This window comes from Meriones unguiculatus, chromosome 12, assembly GCF_030254825.1.
Source record: "Meriones unguiculatus strain TT.TT164.6M chromosome 12, Bangor_MerUng_6.1, whole genome shotgun sequence".
NCBI classification, from domain to species: Eukaryota; Metazoa; Chordata; class Mammalia; order Rodentia; family Muridae; genus Meriones; species Meriones unguiculatus.
This window is the reverse complement of record NC_083360.1, coordinates 11,007,166-11,024,952: the sequence shown is the minus strand read 5'-3', so window position 1 is coordinate 11,024,952 and position 17,787 is coordinate 11,007,166.

The following is a 17,787-nucleotide window of genomic DNA, read 5'->3' as shown; positions in this document are numbered from 1 at the left end:
TTTTTTTTCTTCTTCTTCTTTTTTTCTCCTATCGTCCTTTTCCTCCTTGTTCTTTTTTTTTCTTTGTGACAGCCTAATTTTATTTCTTTTTTTATTAATTACATGTTATTCACTTTGTATCCCCCCGTAAGCCCCTCCCTCCTCCCCTCCTGGTCCCACCCTTCGTCCCCCTTTTCCACATATGCCCCTCTCCAAGTCTACTGATAGGGGAGGTCTTCCTCTCCTTCCTTCTGATCCTAGTCTATCATATCTCATCAGGAGTGGCGGCATTGTCCTCTACTGTGGCCTGGTAAGTCTGCTCCCCCCTCTTGGGGAGGTGATCGAAGAGCAGGCCAATCAGTTCATGTCAGAGACAGTCCCTCTTCCCATTACTATGGAACCCGCTTGGACACTTGAACATGTGCTACTTCAGTGCAGGGTTCTAGGTTATCCCCATCAATGGTCCTTGGTTGCAGTATCAGTCTCAGAAAAGACCCCTGTGCCCAGATTTTTTGGTTCTGTTGCTTTTCTTGTGGAGCTCCTGTTTTCTCCAGGACTTACTATTTCCTACTTCTTTCATAAGATTTCCTGCACTCTGCACAAAGGTTGGCCATAAGTCTCAGCATCTGCTTTGATACCCTACAGGGTAGAGCCTTTCAGAGGCCCTCTGTGGCAGGCTCCTGTCCTGTTCCCTGTTTTCTCCTTCTTCTGATGTCCATCCTCTTTGCCTTTCTGAATGGGGATTGAGCATCTTAGCCACAGACCTCCCTCTTGATTAGTTTCTTTAGGTGTACAGATTTTAGGAGGTTTATCCTATATTATATGTCTAATATCCATTTATGAGTGAGTATACACCCTGTGTGTCTTTCTGCTTCTGGGATACCTCACTCAGGATGATCTTTTCCAGTTCCCACCATTTACCTGCAAATTTCATGATTTCCTTGTTTTTTTTATTGCTGAGTAATATTCCATTGTGTAGATGTACCATAATTTCTGTATCCATTCCTCAGTTGAGGGGCATCTGGGTTGTTTCCAGGTTCTGGCTATTACAAATAAAGCTGCTACAAACATGGTTGAGTAAATATCCTTATTGTGTACTTGAGCCTCTTTTGGATAAATGCCTAGGAGTAGTATGGCTGGATCTTGAGGAAGTGCTATTCCTAGTTGTCTGAGAAAACACCAGATTGATTTCCAGAGTGGTTGTACAAGTTTACATTCCCACCAGCAGTGGAGGAGGGTTCTCCTTTCTACACCAACCTCTCCAGCATCTGTTGTCACTTGAGCTTTTGATCTTAGCCATTCTGAGGGGTGTAAGGTGAAATCTCAGGATCATTTTGATTTGCGTTTCCCTGATGAATAAGGACATTGAGCACCTCTTTAGGGGAGGAAGAGGGAGGGAGGGTGAGACCAGGAGGAGATGAGGAAGGGAGCTACAACCAGGATACAAAGTGAATAAATTGTAAAATAATAATAATAATAATAATAATAATAATAATAATAAAGTTTCCCTCACTTAAGTTGAACACAACACAAATATATGGGCAATAATATTTAATAATAGTTGATAGACTATCATAGAGACATTTTTCTCTCTGGACGTGTCTGTTTGTGGTTCTGAATCCATTTTATTTGGATAACTATTTCCTTCCGTAGTTTGGGGAATTTCCTTCCCTACGATTTCATTGAATAGATTTTCTATGACTTTATGTCATTTTATATCAGATCCTTCTCCATGGATTCTTAGATTTCTTTTCTTGATACTCTCCTGGACTTCTTAGAACTTGTTTTCATGCTTTTAAAGTAGTCTATCATGTTAAAAGTTAGTGTATAAATAGACAGTGAATGAAATAAAAAAAATGGACCTAGGAAGGGGAAAAGAAAAGGAGAAACAAGGTGAGGTGGTTGTTAATTGCCTGGGAAGAGATTCAGATAGGAACGGTGTGGATTAGGTTGCCCCTGGGCAGGTCTGTTGGGGATTGCTTTGACGTGGGAAGACCTACCCTGAAAGTGGGCAGCACTGTTTCCTGGGTTTGGACCTGGGCTGTAAGAGAGGAGACGAGCTGAGTGTAAGCACCCAGGCCCTGCTCTGCTCTAGAAGTGTGACCAGCTGCTTCCTTGGCTTCTCTGCAAGGAAGGAATGTAACCTGGGATTGTGAGCCAAATCAACCCCTTCTCTCTTAAGGTTGCTTTTGTTAGAGTGTTTTACCGCAACAATAGGAAGGGAAAGCAAGAAAAGGCCAGAAAACAAATGGGGAAATGTGTTAAGATCAGAAAAGAATTCAAGAGGAAAATTTCACAATAAAACTGAAGAAATAAAATTATATAAATGTGAAAAGAATAAATGAAAACTTAAAAAAAATACTCAAAATACTAACTAAAGCTAACTATGAGGAGCAGTTTAACCCAAATGTGATATGCTAGAGTAGCTTTGGTTGGGTTCTCTGAACTTGGAGTCACCTGGACATCTAATGATGTCTGCACATCCTTCTGTGAGAGCTGCTTCCTGTGGCCACCACAGGGCCTTAGGAGGCTGATCACAGGCTTTCTGGCTTGTACTGTTCATTATCAGAGCTAGTTCAATCTTGAGCTGTAGGGTTTTTCTCAAGAAACCACATAACAGTTCATACCATCTGTAGCTCTAGCCTCAGGCCATCCAGCTCTCTTCTAGCATCCGTGGCCACTGCACACACATGGCACTCAGACATATATGCAGGCAGAACATCCATATACATTACACTAAAAAAGAATGATAATCATTTTTAAGCTCTAAGAGATTGAGTTTAAAAAAGCATTTGTTTTTTTATTTGAGGGGTCAATGAGTACAAAGTATCACTGATATATTATTTCACTTTTGCAAAAGAATAGTCTAATATGGATTATCAACTTTTTTTTCAAGACATTTTTAGCATGAAAGCAAACACGGGCATTATGTAAACATTGGGAATGCCTGGAGTTTGCCCATGTTTGACCCACAGTGAATTTGATGAACCCCTAGTATAAATAAAAGATAGGTCGAAAGGAAGAGAAGGAACTTCAGTATATGCTCATGAAAGTGGCACACTACAAAAAATACAGTATATGATAAGTATCATCCTAACCGGAGATAAGGATAAACCTTGAAAGTAAACCATGAGAGAAAACAAAAACAAACCACTCAGAGCCAGCATGAAGCAATGAGGCATATGCCAAATGCCTTCTGATGGGAAACAACAGAAAACAACTCAGTGATATCCCAACAGTGTTGGGGGGAAAACCCAACTGCTAAAAATTAGGTTGAACAAAGATTTCTTAGCTGAAAGGTGAAAAAGTTTGTTGTCAGCAGACTTGCACTGTAAGAAATGCTAAAAGTTGTTCTAGCATAAGAAATTCTGTCAGATAAAATTCAGATCCGTAGAGCATAGTAAAAAGCACCATAAATAGCAACTATCTCAGAATTTATATGTAGAATAAAATATATGTCAATCATATCGTAGGAGATATATAGAATGCATTCATTTTTTAAAAATGCATTCTTTACCTGATAAACCAGGGTCAGATGAAAGAGAGAAGGTCCTCCTCTATCAGTGGACTTGGAAAGGGGCAGGGAGGAGATAAGGGAGGGACGGTGGGATTGGGATTGGGAGGGAGTGGGATACAGCTGGGACACAAAGTTAATAAACTATAACTAATATTAAAAAATTAAAAAATGCATTCTTTTAAAAAATTATTAACTTTACATACTGACTCTCACTCCAAAGGGAATGGAGGGAGGAAAATGGATGGGAGAGTGGTTGGGGGCCAAAAAACAGGGGTGGGGATCAGGTGTGGGGATCAGGGGTGGGGATCAGGGGTGGGGAGAGTAGAGATGGGGTAGGATGGGGTGGAGTGGGGTAGGGTGAGGACCAGAAGAGAGAAAGGAAGTTGGTGGTGGTGGTGGGCATCTTTGGGACAGGGAAGTCTCCAGGGAGTCTGTGGGGATGACCCTAGCTGAGACTCCTAGCAGCCGGAGTTGGGGGATGGGGAGTGGATGTAGGAGGTGGGTGGGGGGTTAAGGGTTGGGGGTGTTATGGAGCCTGAAGTTGCCACCTCCTGTAGCCAGGGGGGATTCCCAGTGGAGGAAGGACTATACCAACCTACCCATAAAACCTTCAACCCAATATTTGTCTTGTTTACAAGAAGTATAGGGATAAAGATGGAACAGAGATTGAGGGAATGGCAAGTCAATGACTGGCTCAACCTGAGACCCATCCCATGGGAGAGAGCCAGCCTCTGACACTGTTAATAATACTCTACTATGCTTTCAGACAGGACCCTCGCATAGCTACCTTCTGAGAGGCTTCATCCAGCAGCTGATGGACACAGATGCAGAGCCCCACAGCCAAACATTAGGTGGAGCTTGGGAAGTTTTGTGGAAGAATTGGAGGAAGGACTGAGAGAGCTGGAGTGGTCAGGGTCACCACAGGAAAACCTACAGAGAGAGCTGGCCCGGGCCCATTGGGGCTCACAGAGACTAAACCACCAGCTGAAGAGCATGCATGGGCTGAACCTAGGTCCCCTGGACATGTGTAGCAGATGTACAGCTTGGTCAGCACGTGGGTCCTTCCTATAACAATTAGAGTGGGGGTGTGGGTGTGGGGGGTGTTTCTGACTCTGTTGCCTGCTGTCGGATTCCTTTCCCACAGCTGGGCTGCCTTGTCTGGCTTCAGTGGGAGAGGAAATGCCTAGTCGTGCTTTGACTTGGTGTGCCAGAGTGGGTTGGCACCCATGGGTGCTTCTCCTTCTCTAAGAAGAGGAGGGGGGAAAGGGGGGAGGGGAAATGAGGGGGAGGCAAGCTGGGTACAGAGCACTTAAAACAGAGGTCTGGGAGGGACATTTCACATTCATGTCATAACACTCTTCCTTACCTACATGACCACTGTGGCCTTCGTCTCTCACATATGTAATTTGAAATGTCATTTATTTTTATTCTTATTAAAAAACACAAGGAATCCCCTAGGGTATAAAATTGACACTCATATCTTCGCAGTTACTAAAAGCTCTCCAATTGGACTTATTGCCAGCTCAGCATGAGACAAATCATGCCTGGTACTGGAAACCTAACTAGGGGCTAGTGAGGTCATGGATCTTAAGCCCCACACCCCAGAGGTCTCTGACTTGGAGAGGGGAGGCTCCCCTATCTGACTAGACTGGCATTTCAACGCGTGGCACGAAGCCTCACTTGGTAAATGCCCACAAGTGTAACAAACCTGCTAGGTTCTTAAGTTTTCATTTGGCCAGCGCACATTAAAAAAAAACATTCTCACTTCAAATTTCATAGGCTAACCGTGTTGAGCCAAAGCTGGCCTGCAGAGTCTTCACTCAGACTAGAGGTAACGACTTAGTCACTAGAATAAGACAGCTGGAGATCTCGCATACATGTGCAATTTTTCTGCTTTCTTAAACAGTTTGTATTACTTTTGTGCCACTGCGGCCAAATGCCCAAGAGAGCAATTTAAGGGAGCAAAGATTTATGTCGTCTGTGTCAGAGACTTCAGCGCCCAGGCAATTGGGCAGAGCATCGTGGCAGCAGGGGTAAGCGCATAGTGGAGCTGTTTGCTTCATGATAAGCAAGGGAGTCAGGGGTGGTCGGGACTACAGAGCAGTTCAAGTGCACACACCCAGCGAGCGTATCTCCTCCCGACACACCGCCTTCTCAGGTCCCCGCACTTCTTCAAAGAAGGCCACCGGCTGGGTGCGATTGGAACCCCCTTGGTTTTGTTGGTCCCTTGGTTCTGAGAACCCAGCCTGTTTGGATTTCACATTCAAACCATACCTGAGCAAGCTGAGAGCGTACCCCTAGGCAACGTTAAGGCTGGGGCTGCGAGGTGGGCTGGGAGTGGAGGTTGAAGTTAGAATCGCTCCGTTCTGAATTTCCTCCCGGTCAGCAGGCTCTGCTCAATCTCTCCCCAGCCAGGGACCTGAAGACAAACACTGAAGATACGAGATCTCGAATTCGAATCATTTAAAGATCAGAATCTCCTTTTTCTATCAGTACACACGGGACACCCCTTGGCTTTCCTTAATCCCTTGGAGGAGACCAAACAGAAAAAAAGGACCGTTTGCGTGGTTCCCCACTGTTTCCTGTAGATGGCAATATTGCGCTGGCATTCGCTCAGCTACTCTCTATTCCAGCGGCCTCCAAATTGTTCATTACATAATTTTTCAGTGGGAGTAATTTTTGCTCATAAATTTATTACAGCGTATTTTCAATAGTCTTAAATTTATTGGTAAGCAGGTAGAGTCTACAAAGCCGAAAATTTTAAAGGAACAAAGTGCGTGTTTTTTCTTTTTTTTCTTTTTCTTCTTCCTTGGAGCTCCCCGAGTCTACAGCGAAAAGGGAGCATATCGCGAGGCATAATTGTCACGATTATGCGGGCTGCTCATTTGGTGTGCGTGGCATCCAGCTGCGGCGTCTGCAGCGCACATTGAATAAATAGCCCTTTCTTTGTACAGTTCGAAGCATCAAATGGCCCTCATTTGGAGCCGTTTCTTTATTTTGTTTTGTTCATAATGAATGCTACCCACAAATACAGAAAGCAAGGGAGCGGAAAATAGTCTGTGTGACGAGGGGGCGGCTCTTCGAGATAGCCGCGTACATGAGTAGACAAATACAAGCTGGGTGCCGGCTTCATGTGAACAAGAACAGCCCTGCACAGGGGAAGCTGGGTGTGCTAATTAGATTAATGGCTTGAAAACAAATCCATTTCAGAGTAGCTAACTAAATATTTCATTTTGAGCTACGTTGTGCAATTTGCTTTGGTAGGCAACAGACAAATACTAAGTATTCCATTTTGTCTTCAAGCACAACCCACTAATATCCCAGTGATGAAATTCTTTGGTTCTGGTACTTTGGGCTTTGAAGGTGCTCGCTCCCCTGTCCTACTTGTCAGTTGAGGAGTGCGGAACAGGGTTCTGCTGTTCTCAGCCACAACTGGATGTCTAGAGACGCTTGGAGCCTTTTGTGTGTTTAGTACCTGATTAGAGGAGTGCTCTGCCTTCCAGGGTCCCTGCAGGCCGTTTGTTTTTTTTTTTTTTTTTTTTGGTTCTCCAGGAACTTGTTCAGGGATGGGCATGATGTGTGTGACATTGTGTCAACATAATGACGGCGTCCATGTTGGAGGTTTTCCCTCACAGGGAGTGAAGGCAAGTACAACAATCCGAAATGTAGGCAGGCAGGTAGGCAGGACTATGCGGGCTGAGGTCTCTTGTGGGGAGAGGGGGTTTGATTTTGTTCCCACAAGACCCAAGACACAGGAGACATCACAGGAAGGTCCCTAAATTTAGTGTCCTATGTCTCAGAGGCAGTGTTCCCATCATCCCAGTACTGCCCCTCTCAGCCTGCTGGGAAGGTAGCCTCGGTTCAAAGCTAGCCTTGGCCACGAGAATTCTGCCTTTTGCTCTCCCATCTCTCCCTGGCAGCATGAGCTGGCTCGCACCTCCCAAAGGCAAGGGCAGCCTGCAGTCCTCCAGGGCAGTTTCCGTGCATCCCTAGCAGGGACTCTCCCTTTTTACAATGTTCCTGACCCTGGGACCTGGCCGTCTCCGTTCCTTTCCTCAGTTCTCTCCCCTTTGACTCCTCAAGATCTTTGCTAAGGTTGGATATCATTCACCAAGGCTTTCTGGGGCACCTTTGTCTTAACAGTTTTCCCCTCCAAAGCCTCCAGCTCTGAGCATCACCCCTTTGGAGGTAATTAAAACGATTCCCCCAGTAGAAGTGGGACCTATGTTTTTGCCAGGTTTCCAGAGGCTCTGCTGTTGCTGAGTGGAATGTGAGGGAGAGCAAATAAATACCCACCTTCTTGGAGCCTTGAAAGCTTGACAACCTTTCCAGTTGCACAAAAGCATTTTCAAGACACTTTTTATACACAGCGTATATTGTCAACACTGTCACCTTTGGCTGAGGGATCTTGTTATGAGAAGCAGCAGGTCTGTATTTCCACCTCAGGACAGTTGTGCCCCTGCTCAGCTCTGGAAGTCCTGTGTCAATGTCAGCAAATGCCCGTGCTGTCACTGGCAGCGTTAGCAAAGGCTGTGTGACTTGGAACAGGAAGGGGAACCCAGGCTGAGAGGTAAGTGCGGCAGGAGAAAGTCCAGACTGGAGATTCAGAAGGGTGTCGTGGATGTTTTTGGAGATTTGCATTCTAAGCAGAGGACACAGCCTGTGTGGAGGTGTGGAGAGGTCAGCATCTACTGCCCATTGGTGCCCTGCTTCAGGACTCCCTTGTTACCTCTCTGGAAGGCTCCTAATCCTAGTACCTGTGAGGAGGGCTGCTCTCCCTCCCTTCCTTTCTGCTCTCCTTCCTTTCACCTCCTTTCTGCTTCCTCTCCCTCCCTCTCCTTCCATTCTCTGACTCCTTCCCTTTCTCCTCCTTTTCACCTGTTCTCACGATTGGCTGCCAGGGTTTCAGATGGGCTAGGGAAGCATTCTACCATTGAGCTAGCCCTGGCCTTGGCCTCTCTCATCGCTACAGAACTGTCTGGAGACATGGTTGGCACCTTTTTGTGTCATGTTGTAGTTGCTGAGGTCCTAAGGCGGGACCTGGATGATGCAATAAACCTTTCTATATTCTTCCTGATTCCACAACAAAGGGACGTTTTCCTTCCTAGAATGTGAAATGGTGAGGGGGACCAGGAGCTTAAATCCTTGGTGGAAAACAAAGGGAAGTTTGCTTAAATTCTACTCTGCCTATACAACACATGAAGTGTTTTTCTGCAAAATGGGAGTTTTAATATTTGATATGTTTTTGTGAACACCTCCCTTATCGACTCTGAGTTATTGGACTTGGCTCACAGGCCTGTATAAATATTTCTAAAGGGGAGCCACATTAAAGAGTCCTCTTCTCTCACTTTGTAAAGCTCTCATTTTATTTACCCATAAATCTTGGGACAAGTCCCCATTCTCAGCTTCACATCCCTCCAGACTCCAATGCTGGCCTCTTTATGGACAGGAAATCTCCTGATCTGTATTCCTCCAACACCTTCAACAATAAAGCTACCCTTGTTACGGAATAAAATTTAAAACTCTCTCCCAATTGTGCCGTTGATGTGAATGAGACCTATTATGTTTGCTTTACTGTGGTGTAATCAGTGATAGATGGCGAGGGGAATTTTGAGGACCCTGGGGATTCTGACACTCAGCATGCTAAGTGGAGTGGCTGTGTGTGACCATCTATTGGTGGAGAGCAGAGGGGTCGGCCCAAGGCAGCTGGCACATACCTTAACTTGACTGGCTCGCAGCTCGGATGTGCTCAGATTAGCTATAGCTGCCTTCAGTACACAAGGTCGGAGGAGTGTGAGTTTGCTAAGAAGAGACTTAGCACTTTATTCCTGGACATCTCTCTTAACAAAATCTTTCTAGTGTGTGTGTGTGCGTGTGTGTGAAGCCCAACTTTCTTACATGCACAGCATGATTTGGGTCCATACCGCTGATGCTGTGAGCAAAGTGTGAGTATATTTGTGTGCCTGTTTCCCTTGTCATGTATACGAACAGTGCTGCTCAGCCTTGCTTTTTCTGTCTCCCTTTTTAGGACTAGAGAACAGACACCTTCACCATGGATTGAAGTCCTTCTGATTGGTCTTGTTTTTTCTCCATTTGCCCCTCACTTCTGCTTGGCGGGGGACTATGTGAGGACTGGTTTGGTGTCCTAACGTGTTTTCCGACCCCCAACGCCATCATTGTCCTTAATTAAGCCACAAAGCACCGATGGGTGGGAACAGTTAATAATCATCTCTTTCCAGGATTGCCTGAAGTGTATTTGGCTCAGAATGAAATGCAGAGAAAGGCACAGTTTTTGCCTGAGAGCACGGATGTATAGAAACACTGCTGAGCAGAGCAGGGCTCACGGCAGGAGGCTGCTTGGAGGTTTGCTTCTGGATTTTCTCCACCAGCACAAGGAAGGCTAGAGGTCATTTGCAGGCTGATTCTTTGGTGGCTTAAGTACCTGGTGTTCATATAGACTAGACAGCCTCCTGCTGAGGACACAAAAACTTGTCTTAGAGCCAGGAAGGTGAGAGGTAGGGTCTACAAAGACATTAGTTAATTTTCTTTTCAATTCTCATGCTTTCCTCCAAATAATCTTGGCTCATGAACAAAAGATGTTTCCCAATATTATTTGGGAAGTAGATGGTCCTTGAAAAATGAGACTCAGCAGATCACTGGAGTCTTATCACGGGGTCTTCGTTGTTTATAGAACATTCACATACTGAGGCGAGGAAGCCTTCTTGAAAGAGAACACTGGTGAAGACTGAAATTTCTCTTGGCCTCTTATCGGATCTTCTTTTTATGCTTCATTTTTAAGTAGGTCAGAAAGAAATGGAGTTGTCTTCAAATACTGTGCGTGTTAACTCATTAACTACCGGTTTCTACTTCTCAGATGTCTGTAAAAGTTTTCACGCGTTGTAATGTACATTTTAACGATGTTGAATACACTGGCACGGACAGTAACCTTGGTCTACCCAAAGCCAGAGCCAGCAAACCCTTCACCAATGATTTACGTTTTTCTCTCATGGCGATTTTGTATCTTATTCATACTCTTTTGGGCTACAGCTTTTGTTTTGCCTTTCCCCATCACGATCTTTTATTTTCCCTGTGTCTCTGTAAATACAATGACTTTCTCACTGTATTACAGAAGGTTATTGCAAAATATGGTTGATTTGATATATATTTTGAAGTTGCAAATTTGTATCATAAACACATGACTAGGTCTAAGTCCCTGCTAAACGTACCTATGAAAATCAATTACTCCTGACCACCTCCCTCAAGCCCATTTCTATCTTTCTAACCTAAGGGTCAGGATAGCACCATCACTAATTTAAAGGGCTTACTGTTTCTAACTTACACAAAGCAGCCTGACTCTATCCCATATATAGTTGGATGAGTCATTTGCCATAGGAATACAGAGGAAGAATAAATGGGGAATAAAAATATTCAGCATTTATGGGTGGCCAACATTGTGGCCAAACTATATCTGGATATCTCATTTCTTTCTCATGATAACCCTGAGGAACAAATATCCAATGCAAGCAGCGAGGCCTGAGGTTGGTACCCAGGGCCACTCAGTGATAGAGCAGAGACTGGATCAGTGGAATGTGACTTTGGAGAATAATCAAGAGGATTTAACAGGTGTGGGCAGATGGGAGGGAAAAAGGACAGGTTGAAGATGACAAATTTCACTCAGTAATGAGCAATTAGTTAAAACACATGTTAGGACATACATTCACCTGTCATCCCCAGACATGCAAGATTAATCTCAGGACCTAGGAACAAAAAAGCAGTGTTGCAGCTCACCGGGAGAGAAAGCATGAAAATACGCTTCTGTGCTCCTGTGGGAACCAGTCCGTATGCGCCAATAGCTGCCAGCTGCAGGCCATTTCCCAAGCACAATGACATGCTTGTCCCTTGCACCTACTGCCCCACTGTGGATGTGACAAGCTCAGAACAGTTCTACAGCAGGCAATGGTCTGGATCCTTCCTTTTCCCCCTCTCATTTTTAAAAATTAATTGAGTTTTACACAGTGCATTTTGATCATATCCAGACACTACCTAACTCCTCTCATATTTACTCCTCCCCCACTATTTCCCTCCCAACCCAACTCTGAGTCCTTAAAAACACCCTTACAGAAAACCAACTATCCCTCTCCCTACAACCATCCACTTTCGGGGTGGGGGTATAGGCTGTCTGGTAGCTCCACCTCTGCCTCTCAACCTTGTTGGTGGCCTCACATCTGTTATGACCTTCTTCCTTCATGTCTCTCTGCGAGTTTTATGTGACCACGCCCCAGGACAAGGTTCTGTGTTACCTCCTATACTTTTAAAATGTGAATACCTTATCCAGAAGAGCCTCCATGCAGACAGGCCTGCAGGGAGAAAGTGGGAATGGTAAAGAGCTGAAGAAATTATTCATGAGTATTTTTCTGCAGGCTCCAGGCTTCGCAAATATCTTTCCACAGCCCAGGTCACGATCTCCACCAGCTCAAGGGCTCATCAGGCCTCCGGTGCACGAGCAGATGGGTGAAAAGCAGGAGGCACTTGGTTCCTGAGCACAGTTTTGTATCATCAAAAGAGAATTGCTTTGGGTTCTATTCTAAACTTACAAAGCTCGCTTTCGCTAGGCTGACCCTGGAAATGAAGTATTGCTTACTATCACCCAGCGTGTGTGTGTGTGTGTGTGTGTGTGTGTGTTTTGTATGGATGTATCTGGTGAATGCATGTGAATGTCTATGTCCATGGTCTCACATGTAGATTCAAGGTGTCTATCATTCTCTGTCCTAGTGTCTTGAGACAGGGTCTGTCACTGAACAAGAAGCTTATAGCTTCCACTAGGCTGGATAGAAAGCCCCTGGCAGCTGTCTATCTCCACATCTAAAAATGCTGAGGTTACTAGCATGGTAGGTGTGTGTGTGTGTGTGTGTGTGTGTGTGTGTGTACTAAAAATTCAAAGTTAGGTTCTCATGTTTGCACAACAAATGTCTTCGCCCAGCGAGCCATCTCCACAACCACATCTCTTGGATATTTATGTCATCTGAAGTGTTCTTTGCCAGAGATGGCTACAGCTGGCTTTGCATGGCTGAAAGGGCTGGCCAAGGCTCTTTTTCTCAGGTTATGGAGATGTTTAACTCGAAGTGTATTTTTAAATAAATTGGGCAACACTTTGTGTGTGACAGGTTCTTCCAGCTCTTTATAAAACCAAGTCCACTCTATTGGTTGGATTTGTATTGAAGAGAAATGCTGTCACAGAAGAAAACCTTTGGACAGTAACCAGAAAAGGATGACTTTAAGTGACATAGGAGACTCCTTGAGAGCCAGTTGCTTTCCAAAGCATTCATGTCCGGCTCACTGAGGTAGACTCCGCTTAGAAAAGCAGATCTGCATTTCTTTCCTAGTTGAATACTGCCTTGAAGCTATAAGACAAACATGCATCTCCAGTTCTGTCCCTCTATCATGTTCTGAGCAGTTCTGGCATCACCTTTTGGCCGAGGGGATGTACGTTCTCCATAAATGAACAAAAAGCCAAATCAATGCAGTTAGAACCAATTCCAGGCCATCAAGATGAATGTGGGTGAAAGGGCTTGCTACATTAGCTTGATGACCTAAGTCAGATCCCTTTAAATACAGAAGAAAGAACGGATTCCCAAAAGTTGTTCTCTGACCTCCATGCACATGCCATGGTACTTGCCAGCCAGAATTCATATGTACACATTCCACATCCCCCCCACACACACATGGGTACTTGGACACCAGAAAACTAGATTTTAAAACAGCACATTGACACCGAAACCAAAGGCAAAGTGGGACAGAAAATCTCTCGTGGTCAATACAGAAAACTCAAACTTTTCTGAAAAGAAGGGAGCTCCACAGTGCCGAATCCCACTGCTTCCCTGGAAGAGGGGTGGGACAGGAGGCTGGGAAGATGTCCAGTAAGTGTGACAAAAGTGACCTTGGGAGGAAACATAATGTCACTTTAGTTACCTTTGCCTGCTTCATACATCTGTCAAAGATGCGTAATAACACATCCTCATCTCACGTGGGGACTGAGAATTAATTAATAAGTGATAGTAAATTACTTGGTGCTCCTCAGAGGAAAGACATTCTATAAGTGCAAAGAGCTGTTATTATCCAGCAATTCAGTGCACTATGAAGTCTTAATGACTTCAGGGAGGCTGTTGAAACTCATGCTGTGATCTCTCCAGGTGGGAAGCAAAGGTTGAGGGTCTACATGATATTTTATTTCCCCCCTCAACCCTACTATAAAACAAGCTATTCTCCTCTACCTGGAAAAAGTGCCCTACTGGTGGCATTTCATCCCGTAAGTTATGAAATCAGACATTTTTTCTTGACCCAGGCTGGAAATTTTCAATGCATAGAATGGCGTATTACAGAGATGATTCTTGGTGCTTCAGGCCCACGAGAGGAGATGAGCAAAGCCAAAAGGGTGTGATTGCTGCCGAAGCTTTGGGGGAAGCTACGCATTATGCATTCCACATGGAGATAAATATTTCATAGTGGTGCATTGAAGTCTGGCAAGGGGCTTGAAAATACATTGACCTTTACTTTCCTTATTTTCTCAGGAAATTATTAGATAGATTTGTAGACACTGGCAAAAGTGGTTCTCATGCCACTCAGGGACTGTTCAGCCCCTTGGATCGTGACTTTGCAGCTCTTATCAATAAACGGAGTCTGTTTCACCACTGTTGACTCTGTGCAGCCCTGGGCCTTGGTTAGCCCAGAGGACGTGGGTAAAACGGCAGGATAATTGTGATGAGCCTGTGCCTTAGAGGGTTCTGCAGCACTCAGTTCATACCCTGGAACTCTGCCAGCTTTCATGGGGACAAGCCCAAACAATCAGCTGGAGCATGAGGGAAATGTCTGGCTTCCCCTTTGCCCTAGTCAATAGCCTCCCGACCCCAGAAAGGCAGAGCCACTGGTCTTCTTAAAAGGCAAATGCATCACAGATGAGGAAAGTACAGAGAACTGCGAGTCAAATAGCTGCTTTGTGTGGTAAGCCTCTAAATTTTGAGAGGGTTGTATAATACAGGTTAATGATATAATAGTGTCATAATTTTTAAAGGTATAATTCCATCTGCTAGTGCTGGGTCTGTCTGTGAGGGTTATAAACTGGGAAATGATCTATCCTGATGCCTTTGGCTAGACTGGCTGTGGTCAGCACCCCACTGCTCATTCTCTACTTATTCTCTTCTGTGCTTTAAGGAATAAGTGGCAAGAGAAACACCCTATAATTCTTTCCATGGTGTGGTTCCAGGTTATATTCAGATAGTCAGAGACAGTAGAGTAAGATTGAGCAGGTGGAAGGGGAGGAGAAGGAAGGTCCTTCATGATGATAATTATGAAGCATGAAGCATGGTAGTTGCTGGTCTGGTGTTTGCAGTCATACTGGGGTGCACTTTCCAGGGTGGCCCGCAATGGGGCTGCATGAAGTTTCTTCAAGGCTCTGGCGCTTGCTCTGGGGAAAAGCTCAGCTAGCTGTTTCTCTGACCTCTGTATCTTCACCTATTCCCAGGGATGGGGCAGCCTCTGGTAAGGGAAGCTTTCATAAATGAAGATGCTATCCCTGTTCTGATAAAGGAGAGTCTAAGGTCGAGCACATGTGGTGACCAGTGTCCTTTCAGAACCAGATTATAGTCTGGCTTTCCGCTTTGCTGTGCTGTACCTCAGTCACCTTCAAAAGTTCTGGGGTCTTTTATACCATCTCATACAATTTTCTTATGGGGACAGCAGTGATTACCCCACAGAGGTTGTGTGGAATGAACCAGGCACACAACTGCAGAGCATGTAGCACACTGTCCCTCTTTAAAATACAATTGTCCTCTTAGCTTGGGCTGCGTCCCAATTTCCAGTAGATGGGGTCTAAGTTACTGAGTTGCCCTTCTTCAGATCGCCTAGCTTTGCACCCTCCATTTTTCTCTAAGTTACAACATGACACATTAGCATTTCCCTGGAAATGGTCAGAAACGTGCAGAGCGGCTCCGGCCCTTTGCAGGCTCATGCATGGGGAGCTCCAATCGCCAAGACTGTTTTCTAATGAATAAAATGTTTTACTCAAGTGACTTTAAACACAATTGCTGCTCTATCTCTCAGGGAGTTGCCTTTGAAATCAACAAGCAAATTGAAACATTTCATTCCTCGGCAAAGATCTCAACAGGATTGTAGCAGATGAGAGGGGGGGCAGCCACAGGTGAGAATGAGGAAGAGATTCTTGCTTATTCACTGTAGAGAAGTTGCAGCTGTGTTGGGGACCTCTCACAAGGACTATTGAAAATGTATAGTTGAGCCTTTGTTGAGCCTTGATGGCTTGATGTGAGGAGGCTTGGGGTGCTGGGCTGCTTAGACTTCTAATGAGCGAAAATCCAAGTCCATCTAAGAGGAAACCCATGTCCCCAGAGATCTTGTGTATGGCTCATGTGTTTGGTTTTAACAAAGCATATCAATTTTCCCTTTTCATAACACATTTATCTTTATTTTAATAAGAAAACAGTATTTATCCCATAAGCCTTCATGGACAGAAGATTTATATATCAGGTTAATTTTTTATGATAATTCTGCAAAGACAATGTTCTCAAGGCTCAGGGAGATTGGGACTTTAAATTCTGAATCCAGTATTTTATAGCTATGTGACTCAATGAATTCTTTTATCTAAGCTTGTTTGTTTTCTTACCTAAAAGTAAACAGGAAAAAAAAAAGAAAACCATATCATTATTTTCTGAGCAGAGTCTTCAGGATAAGTGTTTAATGAAGTGATGTACTTAAAGTGCAGAACAAAGTTACAGCAACGTGGACCCAGGAAGCAGCAGCTGCTATTGTTATTGGTGCTTATTCTTACAATGAGGAAATCATTTTCTAAGTCTTATTGGAGTTGGAATCTTCTTTAGACCTTATGGGTCTTTTGCTGTTGTGAGGTTGAACAAGGGCCTGGAGTAGCCGGAGAGGAGACTATGATATCCATAAAGCGTTGCTTCCCTGAGAGCGGCACCTGTGACTTCACTCTCTACCCTCCACCATCTGTCTCAGGAAGACTTGTTGCTATTTCTCTGTGACTCTCATGTTTAGTCCTTGAGTTCTCTGCTTAGACCTGTGGAGGACGGATGGCATACTGAGGTGCCTGTCTGCACTCCTTTGTCTCACCGGCTTGCTTCTTTGCACAGACAGATTTCATATGCAGATTAATATGGCGGGATACAATTAGAAGATAGCCAATGGCTTTCTTGCTGATCTTCCAATGCCCCAAACTATCCATTGCTTCAGGGAAAGACTGAGATGAGGAATTCTAAAAATACTAAACGGAGGATAGGGAGACAGCCAGGCAAGCAGGATGTTCTAAGCTTGATTCCCAGAAGTCACATTTAGAAAACAAACCAGACACAATGGCACACTCTGGTACTTTCAGCACCAGGGAGACAGAGACTGGTGGAAATCTGGCGTTCAGGACTGGTCATCCTAGACTATCTGGCAAGCTCCAAGCCAGTGATATGCCCTGTCTCAAAAAACAAAACAAAACAAAACCAAAACCAAAACCAAACCAAACCAAACCAAAACAAAAAAACCAATGAGGATTGCACCTGACTAGTGACATCCTAGAGTTTATTCTGTCCTCCATAATATGTAAGTTGTAAGTGGTAGGGATACATGTGAACAATGGGGGATATGATCAAGGCAACCATGTACATGTACGATAGTATCATAATGAAGCACAATTAAATGATAACATAGATGGGGTATGAAAATACTATGGCTTTTCTCTTTTGAGGTGTCACACACTGCTTTGGGTTGCTAACTCTGATAGAAGCCAGCTGCCACATTGAAGCACAGCTCTGTGGAGAGAAGACTGGTGTGAGCTCTCAGCAGAACCCTGGAGGCATAGCCTAGAGTGGTGGGTTTCTAAATCCAGCCTTGAGACCCGATAGACCAACTGAAACCTCAGGAGAAGCACTTAGCCAAGGGACCAAATAGAAGCAAGCAAGATTGTTGGCTGGTGAGAAGGCAGGATTTTAAGTCTTTGCTTTTCTGAGGAGCTAAATCTTGGGGTCATTTGCAAATATCAATGGAAACCACAGGAAGTTGGCAGTCTTGGCTTTGCTCTTACGCTAAACAAAACAGGATATCTGCTGCACTGAGGTCTCAAGCAGAGGTAGCAGCCGACATGTCTAAGGTAGCCCTCTCACAAGATCTCTCAGTAAAGAACCTGATAATGAGTATTTTATGCTTTTGGGGACCTGGAGTCTCTGCTGCACCTACTGAATTCTGCCACTGCGGAGGGAGGGAAGAAAGCCGCGGCC